At 39.1% G+C, this 11267-nt stretch overlaps 1 long non-coding RNA gene across 1 annotated transcript; it reads right to left on the bottom strand.

Moving 5' to 3' along the window:
• Nucleotides 1-6117: 6117 nt before the first annotated feature.
• LOC142174766 (uncharacterized) lies at nucleotides 6118-8283 on the bottom strand. Its single transcript, XR_012703825.1, has 2 exons — nucleotides 7495-8283; nucleotides 6118-6395 (listed from the first exon to the last, which is right to left on the bottom strand). It is a non-coding gene; the product is annotated as an uncharacterized LOC142174766 (long non-coding RNA).
• Nucleotides 8284-11267: the final 2984 nt, after the last annotated feature.

Raw genomic sequence — 11267 nt, 5'->3', positions numbered from 1 at the left:
CAAGCCTTTTCTAGACTCCTTTGTGATAATGTTCATTGACGATATTCTTGTGTATTCCCAAAGTCGAGAGGATCATGCTGACCATCTCAGGGCAGTTCTGCAGACTCTTCAGCAGCACCAATTGTATGCGAAATTTTCAAAATGTGAATTTTGGCTTGGATCCGTCGCATTCTTGGGTCATATCGTCTCCAGGAAAGGAATTATGGTTTATCCTCAAAAGATTGCAGCAGTAAAGAATTGGCCCAGACCTACCACTCCAACAGAGATTCATATTTTCTTTGGTTTGACCGGGTACTACAGAAGATTTGTGGAGGGATTTTCTACTCTTGCCTCTCCATTGACTAAATTGACACAGAAAGCGGTTAAGTTCCAGTGGTCCGATGCTTGTAAAAGGAGCTTCCAATTATTGAAATCAAGATTGACTACAGCACTGGTATTAACCCTGCCAGAGGGTATAGAGGGATTTGTGGTGTATTGTGATGCATCAAGGATTGGGCTTGGGTGTGTGTTAATGCAACACAACAAGGTTATAGCTTACACTTCTAGGCAACTCAAGAATCATGAAAAGAACTATCCAACCCATGAATTAGAACTTGTGGTAGTGGTGTCTGCACTAAAAATTTGGTGACATTATTTGTATGGGTCCATGTGGATATATTTACGGACCACAAGAGCCTCCAATGTATTTTCAATCAAAAGGAGTCGAATCTGAGACAGAGAAGATGGCTAGAGTTACTCAAGGACTATGATATCGATATTCTCTATCACCCGGGAAAGGCCAATGTTGTGGTGGATGCTCTTAGCCGGAAATCTGTGGGAAGTTTGGCTCATTTGAAGTCATATCACAGGACGTTAGCCCGAGAGGTTCGTAAGTTGGCTAGTTTGGTAGTTCTCCTTGCAGACTCTAATGAAGGAGGAGTAATTATGTAGAATAGGGTTGAATCATCGCTTGTGGTAGAGGTGAAAGAGAAACAATTCAACGATCCATTGTTGGCACAACTGAAGGAGGGGATTCATAAACACAAAACCACAACTTTTTCCTTTGGCATGGATGATGGTACCCTATAGTACCAAGGCCGCCTATGTTTTCCAGATATTGACGGCCTTCGGGAGAGGATCATGGCCGAAGCTCAAACTTCCAGATATTCTGTGCACCCAGGTTCTACAAAAATGTATTATGATCTCAAAGAAGTTTATTGGTGGAACAACATGAAAAAGAATGTGGCAGACTTTGTGGCTAGATGTCTGAACTGTCAGCAAGTGAAAGCTGAACATCAAAGACCTGGTGGATTATCTCAAAACATAGAAATTCCGATGTGGAAATGGTAAATGATCAACATGGATTTTTTGGTGGGATTATCTCACACTCCGTGCAAGTTCGACTCAATTTGGGTGATCGTGGATCGAATCATGAAATTAGTGCACTTCTTGCCAGTTAAATCTACCGACATAGCGGAACAGTATGCTCAGTTTTATATCAAAGAAATAGTCAGGTTGCATGGCACTCCAGTTTCAATAATTTCAGATCGAGGGGCTCAGCTCACGACAAACTTGTTGAAGAAATTTCAGCAAGGTTTGGGTACACAGGTAAATCTCAGTACAACTTTTCATCCTCAAACCGACAGGCAAGTAGAGCGAACTATTCACACTCTTAAGGACTTGTTGCGTGCTTGTGTTCTTGATTTCAAAGGTAGCTGGGATGATCATTTGCCACTCATAGAGATTTCTTATAACAACAACTTCCATGCTAGTATCCATATGGCACCATTTGAAGCATTGTTTGGTAGGAGATGTAAATCTCCCATTGGGTGGTTCGAAGTTGGAGAAGCTGAATTGATAGGGCTGGACATTGTGCACCAGGCTATGGAGAAAGTCAAGATTATCAAGGAAAGGTTGAAAACTGCTCAGAGTCGCCAAAAGTCTTATTCAGACATTCGTTGCAGAGATTTAGAGTTCAAAGAAGATGATTGGGTATTTTTGAAAGTTTCCCCCATGAAGGGTATAATGCGGTTTGGGAAGAAAGGAAAATTGAGTCCAAGGTATGTCGGGCCGTATAAAATCATTCAGAGGATCGGTCAGGCAACATACAAGCTTGAGCTACCATCTGAGATGTCATTGGTACACCCAGTCTTCCATGTATCTATGTTAAAGAAGGTAGTGGGGGATACGTCCACAATTGTGCCAGTTGAAACTATTAATGTTAATAAATAACTGTCATATGAAGAAGTTCCAGTTGCCATTCTTGACAGGCAAGTCCGAAAATTGAGAAGTAAGGAAATTGCTTTCGTGAAAGTGTTATGGCGGAACCAACAAGTTGAAGAAGCCACTTGGGAAGCAGAGGAAGAAATGAAAAAGAAGTACCCACATTTGTTTGTATATATGTATAATAGCTTTTATGAATTTCGTTCCTATGAACTCTGTATCCTTTGGTTTGTTCTATGTAAAACTGTTCTGTTTTGGTTGTATGTTGCTTATACGGCCATGGTTGGTATCGTTACAAGTTATGTCATGTCTATAAATTGTGTATATGATGTTAGGATACGTTTCTGGGGCTCTCTAGAAGGTGGATGGTCATAGTTACAAAGGAAGGTCTGGCGAATTTTTTGGAAATTTATGGAGTTAGCCAAATTTGGTGTTGTTGATATGTTTCATGATGTGAAAAAGCTGAAGTTGTATAAGGATTGCTAATGAGTGGGCCTTGATCCTCATTCGAGGATGAATGATCTTACGTAGGGGAGGATGTAAGGCCCCGTGAAATTTCTACTCAAAAACCCCAAAATCTCGTAGTGCCAAGTTAGGAAGATGTGTAAGAAGTTCGTAAAATTCTTTGCGGCGAGCTTGCGAGCTGCTGTTCGGAGCCTTTGGATTGATCTGTGCATTAAAAAGTTAAGCAATAATTATTTTTTCAGAAAAGCACGTTTCTATGGTCCATTATGTGGTCGCATAATAGCTATGCGAACCGTATAGTCGCTGTAGAGTGAGGCAGTTTGATGGTTAATTTTGAGGTCAACTATGCAGCCGATTATGCGATTGCATAATCAATATGCGGGCCACATAGTCATCGCATAATCTCCTTGGAATTTTGTGAGGGGCAGTTCGACAGTACATTATGCGACCGTAGAGCAGGTATGCAGATCACATTATTGTCGCATACCCGGGCAGTTTGTTCAGGTTTTGGGGGCCATTTTGCGGTCCCTTTTGCGGGCCGCATGTCCATTATGAGATCGCAGATTGTGTCGTGGCTTCAAATTTCTAATTTTTAAAAGCCGACCCCATTCTGTTAAAACACCCATATTAGGCCATTTTGAGCATATTTTTCTGATAGTTTAGAGTGGGGGAAAGGATCCTAGAGAGAGAAAGTGATCTTCATCAATTGTTCTTCAATTCTTGCTTAACCACTTTGAAGATTAACAACAGAGGCACCTAGGTCTCCTTCCCAAGAGGTAAGCTTCTATCACCCAAGCTCTTAATTCCAAAATGCAGCTAAAATGGGCGATTAGCAAGATGGTTCATGGACTTGAGGGTTGTTTGTTTTGCATGCCTGGGTGATGAAAGAATGTAGGAAGATGATGGGCTAAAAATAATAATAGAGGGGTTTTGGAATGATGGAATCTTACACAAAAAGAGTCTTAAGACATAATGCACACATAGTGTTTGATAGAATGTACTAGTGAGTTAGAATCTTGACTATCCCTATAATTCTTGATTCAACTTGTAATTCTCATACAATAGATCAAAGTTGCTAGGAGTTCCGGAGTTATTCTTGTTGTAAGAATTTAAGGAAAGCTCTATTGAGGTATGTATGGCTAAAACCCCCTCTTCTTAGAAATTGAGCCTCGTTGGTGTCTATGCAAATGTGGTAAAACGAAAATTCGATTGATGTATTGATTGTTATTTCACGTGAATTGGTTTTGAAATTATATATATATATATATACATGAAAGGTGTGCCTCAATGTGTGCAATGTGCTATTCTAGCTATTTAAAGATGTGCGAAGAATATGAACTATGTGTTGAAATGCCTAGACTTTACGTCAATATTAAAACTGAGATTGTCATGCCAACTATGTAAAATCATACCTATGCTTACAACTTGAATTGTCTTTGTATGTGCCTATGATCCTAAATAGCAAAGCTAACTTTGAAAGTGTAAATGATGTGATAATTGTGGTCCTAAGTGCCTATGAATTGATATATGTGAAATAAAGATTGAAACGATAGGATTAATGAGAAATTAACAACGCCTTGATAAGGCGGCCTAGCCGATCGGGCCGTGGTCGGACGCCATGTCGTATACATGGTGGTATTGTGCTGATATTGAATTCCGGAAAGGGAGAATGAGATTGTGATTGAGGTCCATGTCTTAAATGAGGTAACCTAGCCGATCGGGTCGTGATCGGACTTCGCTCAAGAAAGCGGTGGTATTGTGAATGATGGTGAACAATATAAAATGCCCCAAACTAAATCTATGGAAATTATGTGAAAGTTATATGATTTTTTTATTCGATGATGTGGTGTTCGGTTAAAGCTTTTAATTGTCTCTTGTGATTTCCTTGTTCTTGTATGATAGTTATTTCTAATAAGATGGTGTTTAGTTATACATACTAGTACTATTCCATGGTACTAACGTCCATTTTGCCGGGGGCGCTACATTTTTTAAATGAATGTAGGTAGTTCTATAGCGGACAATGCCGATCGCAGGTAGCGGAGTATCCTCCTCTCAGAAAATCTTGGTGAGCTCCTTTTCTTCCAGGGGTTATGTTGTACATCGTTTGTTATAAATTACCACTTTTGAGGTATGGCAGGGGCCTTGTTGCCAGCATTATCATGACTGTCATTTGTATCCTTAAAGGTTTTGTAGACGTTTGTGTGAGTTATGTACGGGCATCGGATGAGTCCCTAGACTATGTTGTAATTCTAAACTATTATTTTATCTAAATTGTAACTGTATGGAATCTTGGAAACTTAATCATGGTTAAAGGTTGTGATATAAAATGAACTAACAATATTGAATGTATGATCTTTCCTGTTGTCTAAATAAACGAGAGCATGGTTTCCTTAATCATATTGAGTTAGGTAGAAAATATTTAAAAAGGCTTGCTTAGTTGGGTTCACCCGATTGAGCGCCGGTCGTGCCCCCCGAGGTTGGGGCGTGACACTACAAAGCAAACCACTGATAGCATAATGAATATACATAATGAGAGAGGAAAAGACAGAATATATACATTAAGCGAGAGAGAGAGAGAGAGAGAGAGAAGAGAATATATACATGATAAATAGAAAGAAGAAAATATTGTCAGTTATTCTAGACCAAATGTCTAGAAATTATCCAAATAGCAAATAAACTTCACCCCCCCCCCCCCCGAATAAAAGTAAGCATTGTCCCCAATGATTAACAAAATAAGAATAAAGAAGGGTAAGAGTGAAAAAGACTCCCTATGTGGTCTTGGACATCTCTGTGTCCATAGCAGCGTCACCGCCCTCAGTCTCCTCTAACTGGATCTCATCATCTTTGACTCTGGGAGTAACTGGGTGGGAGAACATCTGGCGTATCGCCTCAGCAGTGTCGGTATCCAAGTCTGGTTCCTCAGACTGGCCAGTTGGTGCCACTGGTGCTAATGGTGTTGCTGGATCTGTCTCCATCAGCATGGATCTATCTCCATCAGCATATCAAATGGAAGATCACCAGTTGTTGCTATCCTGGTCACCTCTCTCCTTAGCCTGTCAACTGATTTCTTGGATGCCTGGGATTTTTTCATCTTATTTATCTGCTTCCCAATCTCCTCAATCACTGCTCCATGTGCTACCAAGGTGTTCATGATGGTGGTCTGGTTCTCCAAGATCTTCTTCAATGTATCCGCCACTGTCGGAGAAATCTGGGGTGCCGAAGTGGATGACTGTGCTGCAATAGTACTAGATATGTCAGACAGCTTTGTAGTGGTTATCTGCATCCTGTTGTTGAGGCTCGCTAGTGTCACGCCCCAAACCTGGGGAGGCGTGGCTGCCACCCAATGGCGTAGTTGCCCAAGCGAACCACTCTGTAACTCATTCATTTATTTTGTAATTATTATGGGCCAACATGGCCACAACTCGTAATGTACAATTGTAAGTGAGTAAATGTTATATTAATGAACCATCATTCATAAAATATGAATACATATGGACCGTCAAGGCCTCTGACATACTGTACAAAATGAACCTTTGTCTACAAAGCCTCTAAGATTATTTGACATGAAATAAGACCGGGTACCGGCCTACCCATAAGTCTGTAGCAAACTCTGACACGATGACTCATAGACTCGGCTTCACTCTGAATGAGGTGGAGTCTTACCGATCCTTCGTTGAATGCCAATCTCATCTACAATGAGGGCTCTTCAAACTGATTATCTATACCTGCTGGAATGAATTCAGTGTCCCCAACAAAAGGACGTTAGTACGAGTAATGTACCGAGTATATAAGGCATGTAAATCAGTATATAAAGGACATAGAAGAAACATGGAGTAAAAGACTCAATCTGTAAGTCTAGATAGCTCTATAAATCATGAATTATTTATAAGGTCATATATATGCGTATAAATGTCATGTAATGCATAGGTGGGTACGTACATAACATCATCAAGCCTCTGAGGGCATCCCATCATATCATCTAGGCCACTGTAGGCAAATCATCAACGTATACCAGCTGATCAGGTGGTGGTGCGTATATAACGATGTAACCTTTTCCCATATCCCATATACAAATATACATATATACGCGTATATAATGCCGTCTTATTCATATTTCAGCCACTGTGGGCAACATCATCATCATTTACCAGCTGATCAGGTAGTAGTGCGTATATAACACCGTAACCTTTTCCCATATCTTATATACATATATATACATATATACGCGTATATAACGCCGTCTGAGTCATAGGTAAATGCACATGTAAACGAATGCAATGCATGAGAAGTACATTAATAAAAAATTCTCGGAACGGCATAAGACCGTTATACCTCTGATTAATATCAATCCCGAAATCATAAAGCAAGTTTCTTGTGTAAACTGAAGATCCACATAAATGCTCTTTCAGTTCCATATGAGTTGATTCATAAATACATGACCATACATCGTGAAGTAGTTAGCTTTCTTCTTGCGTAAGCAATCAAATCAATAAGCTATTTTACGTAAAAAGCCGTTTACTCCCGTCAACATATACGCTTGGCTCATTTTACACCAAAATTATTGAGCCAACTAGCCAAGGCAACTTTAGCTGATGCTTTCTCATAATTATAGGTCTAGTAGGTACTTAATATGTAGGCCAAATGCTGAGAGGATAACACATCAAAGTCATCAAATAAACATTTAGAGCATATTTACTGCAACACTTTAAGAGTAAAGCTAGTACAAATTACAAAAGATAGCGCTATTTATGAAAGCTGTGTGTTTGCTCCTTTCGTTTGTATCGTTTGGATCATGCCAAAAAGAAAAAACGGATAACCTTAACATACCTGAATAGAAAAAAATTCGTATGATATTCTTGAGACAAAATCTACACGGCAAGGAGCGATCAGTTGGTCTTGCACATAAGTCATATTCAACATTGCAGACCTACTCCAACTTCTGGAATCGAATTCGACCTCGATATAAAAATTTCCACTACCAATCCAAATTTCCAAAAATTCGACTTTCTAAGCAACAGGATCGTAGGTAAATCATACATCGGATCAAGTTTTAAATTTTCATAAGTTAAGCGCGCATGGATGTGCTCTAAAAGTTGATATGAAGAAAGCATAGGAAGACAGCTAAATAGGCTATGTGATCTGGATTGGTATTAATTGGATTAACAAAAGTTCAATGATGGATTCTCTGTGAATCTGAATCTCTTGTAGAATCTTCCAGAGATATTTGAGTGTAGTACATGTCTAGCAATATGAAAGAATCTAGTCAATGAGAGTACTACTAAAGATGGAGTTATACAGGATCATCAGGTACTTGTTGATCAAAGGATTTATAAACCTCTATTCACAACTAATTCCAAAGGGCCACACAAGGCTTACTAGCCTTCTTTCATTAAATTTCTGCTCCTCTCCAGATTGCCACTTTTCTTCTTCTTTACTTGTTCTCGGAGGATAAGTTGGTAATTAAGATTATCTGAAGAGTTCACCAGATATATATTGTTCTAAGCCCCAAATCCTTATGAATGACTCCGATGAAACTATAGTACCAAAATTTGGAATGGAACCATAGCCTCTATATGTCTATGGTTCAGAAGTGCCGACAGTGTTTACACCACTACTTCCTCTCGTTGCCACCTAACCTAATAAGTTAAGAGTCATTTAGTGAATATAACATGTTGCTGCCACGTTGGGAAGGGTGAGTTTATTCAAAATATTGAATTAATTAGTTAATCTCCCGCTAAAAATCATTAATTACCCAATTATCCACATAGTTAAAAATTATCTCAAATTACTTAAAATATTACTCACTTTTAAAACACTTTATATACCTTACTAACATGGTCATGTGGTACCATATAAAATAAGTACATACATTATTATTTCATTAAAATATCCATGTAATATATATTTTATCAACTTCTAAATTTGCTAATCTCATATAAAGAGTACAAATTTTCGTACACTTAATTCTTAAAATGGTAAAAACATAACCTTCTTTTCTTATGAGAAAATAACTTCTATCTTTACAATAAAGAAAATCTCATAAACTCTCTCATATTATGTGTATAATTTAAAGTATATTCGGAAGTAGTAATAATGGTAACTATCCAAAATTATACTTTTAACGTTCTATTTTATTTTTAATGAAATAATTTTATAAGTACATAAACTTCTATGACTTTAATACAAGTTTAAGGTCGTCTTTACTTTCGGACACTGCTACGTAAGCTGTATCAAGCTTTTCATTTTTATTTTCATTGTTTATACCATATTTTTAGAAAACCCTTTTATTTTCTAAAAAATGCAATCATAAATTAATATTAAAGTTTAAACAATGTAAATTGTTTCGTGTAATGGCTACAAAATAACCATCCTACTTATTTCCTTTACAAGGGAAAAGTTATAAGTAGGATATATGGAAGTAAAGCCAGAGTACATGTGCGTGTGAATATATTATATGTACACACACACCAACAATATATATATATATATATATATATATATATATATATATATATATATATACACACACACAAAATTATTTTATATAATAACCCTTTTTTTTGTGACGATGACTGTTTTAAAAGAGAAAGTTTCACTCAAAATACCATATCAATATATATAACGGTGTCAATATTGTTAAACTTACGGGGTGTAACATCTTTCCCCCTTTAGAATATTCGTCCTCGAATGTTAACGGATGAGTGGACACAAGTACTAGCTTCACATCTGAGGTGTAAAGCCTTGATGCTGTAAGTGGAGGCATGGTAGTTGCACTGGCAGAAGGTACTACTGAAGTGGAAGACATATCTGCAGCTACCACCGAAGGCTCATCAGACTGACCTACGATAGTAGTCGGCTGACCTTTTTTTCAGGTTCCTTGGGTCTATCAAAGAATACCAAGAGAAAGGCTTCTTTGCTCGAACCTTTATGGCAAAATCCCTCGGCTCCAACCCCGCATCCGTAAGGTACTCAATGATAGTGTTGGGATACGGTAGGAGGTATCACCTTGCCTGGCGACCATAGATATGTTGGCCGACATCACGACACCTACATTGATTGGGTACCCGACCATGATAGAGGCGACTAGCACTGCCCGCAGAATTGGAAGATTGGTTTCATTTTGGCACGGGTCTAGTCTGCTACACACAAATGTCTGCCATCCCTTTGCCTCAAAGTTCAGGGCATTCCACTGAATAGGAACCCCTACTGTGATACATGCTGGAGGCAGCCCCGGAGCTGCATCTCCCAATGTTAATTTTTTCAAGTATTGCACAGGCTCTACATCCTTAAACTCTAAATACGTGTTTAGGGTGTTCTGATCGAGCCTCACCTTTAGATTTCTCACTTTTGTTACCTTGGTCCCTTTCTTTATATGCGCCACATTAGCGTAAAATTCCCAGACCAGATACTCCTTGGCATCTACAACACTTTGTGTGAACCACGTCCACCCCTTCTGCTCCCAAAATTATCTCAACACCACCGGGTTGTATTTATCAAGGTCTTTCAACATCAACTGACGCTCAAGAGTGAGCGATCTCACCGGCCACCAATCTCGGAAACTTGTGAAGGCAGCTAGACTAACAAACCTATCTTCCTAAATCTTTTTCTTCTTCAACCTCTCAAGGATGGCAACTATGGTATCACCCCCTCGGCCATCATCCGGGATATCATCAAAATCCGCTATAGTAGCTGGTGCGTCAGGGATATGTGTAGATGAGGGCTACGAAGCCTGACTGTCAGCTTACGAACCCTCAGAAGTGCTCTCTAAGGTAGAAGGCTCATCTCAGAGTTGATATATACCCTGAAGCTGTTGTGGCTGTGATTGAACAGCAGGCTGCTCTTGCACTGAGTCTCCCTCCGATGCTGCCCTAGACGGGACATAACAGCTTGATTCGGCAGGCTCTGAAGCTCTACCTCAGCGAGTTGTCGCCTTTTTGGATATAGCTCTTTGCCTTTGAAAGGTTTAACTCTCCCTTTTGATGTATCACCACGACCTCATGATCTAACCAGTTTCTATAACAAACAACATCAGGAGTCAGTTCTAGTTCAAATGCAAATAAACAGACATTTATAGAACAAAACATATTACAGGGTGGGGAAGTGCGGTCTGCACAATTTACTCATGAAGACCAAAAGCCTTAATATGTGGAAAATTATTCCAACCTGGGTCGGAAAGAAGGGTGGTGCCTTAGCTCATGGGTGCATTTGACCTAAAGTTAAAGTGCCATATCTTCCAAACTTTTCTTCCATATAGATCATCGTGGCATGAACTAAATTCTTTGCTACGAACAACCTTCCCCCCAACTAGTTGTATGGGGTGGGGTACTTGGGAAAAGCTGCTTTTGATATGAGAAATTCCTAAAAAAGGAAAAATCCGGTAATTGATAAAGATTAATTTTAAAGTACGGCCGTAGAGATGAAACTACAATCCGCATAATTTTGAGTGCGACCGCAGAATTGAAGTGTGGTCTGCACATTTTTGAGTGCAGCTGCACATTAAACTTTCTAAAAGTGACAACTCTCTGATGATAGAGATTGGCCTGATCTGCAACCGCACACACCTTTTTGCTGCCACGGTTGAATTTTTGCGGTCCACACAA

The sequence above is a fragment of the Nicotiana tabacum genome, chromosome 20, assembly GCF_000715075.1.
Source record: "Nicotiana tabacum cultivar K326 chromosome 20, ASM71507v2, whole genome shotgun sequence".
NCBI lineage: Eukaryota > Viridiplantae > Streptophyta > Magnoliopsida > Solanales > Solanaceae > Nicotiana > Nicotiana tabacum.
The sequence above is the reverse complement of the archived record's forward strand: the minus strand, read 5'-3'. Positions and strand labels throughout refer to the sequence as shown.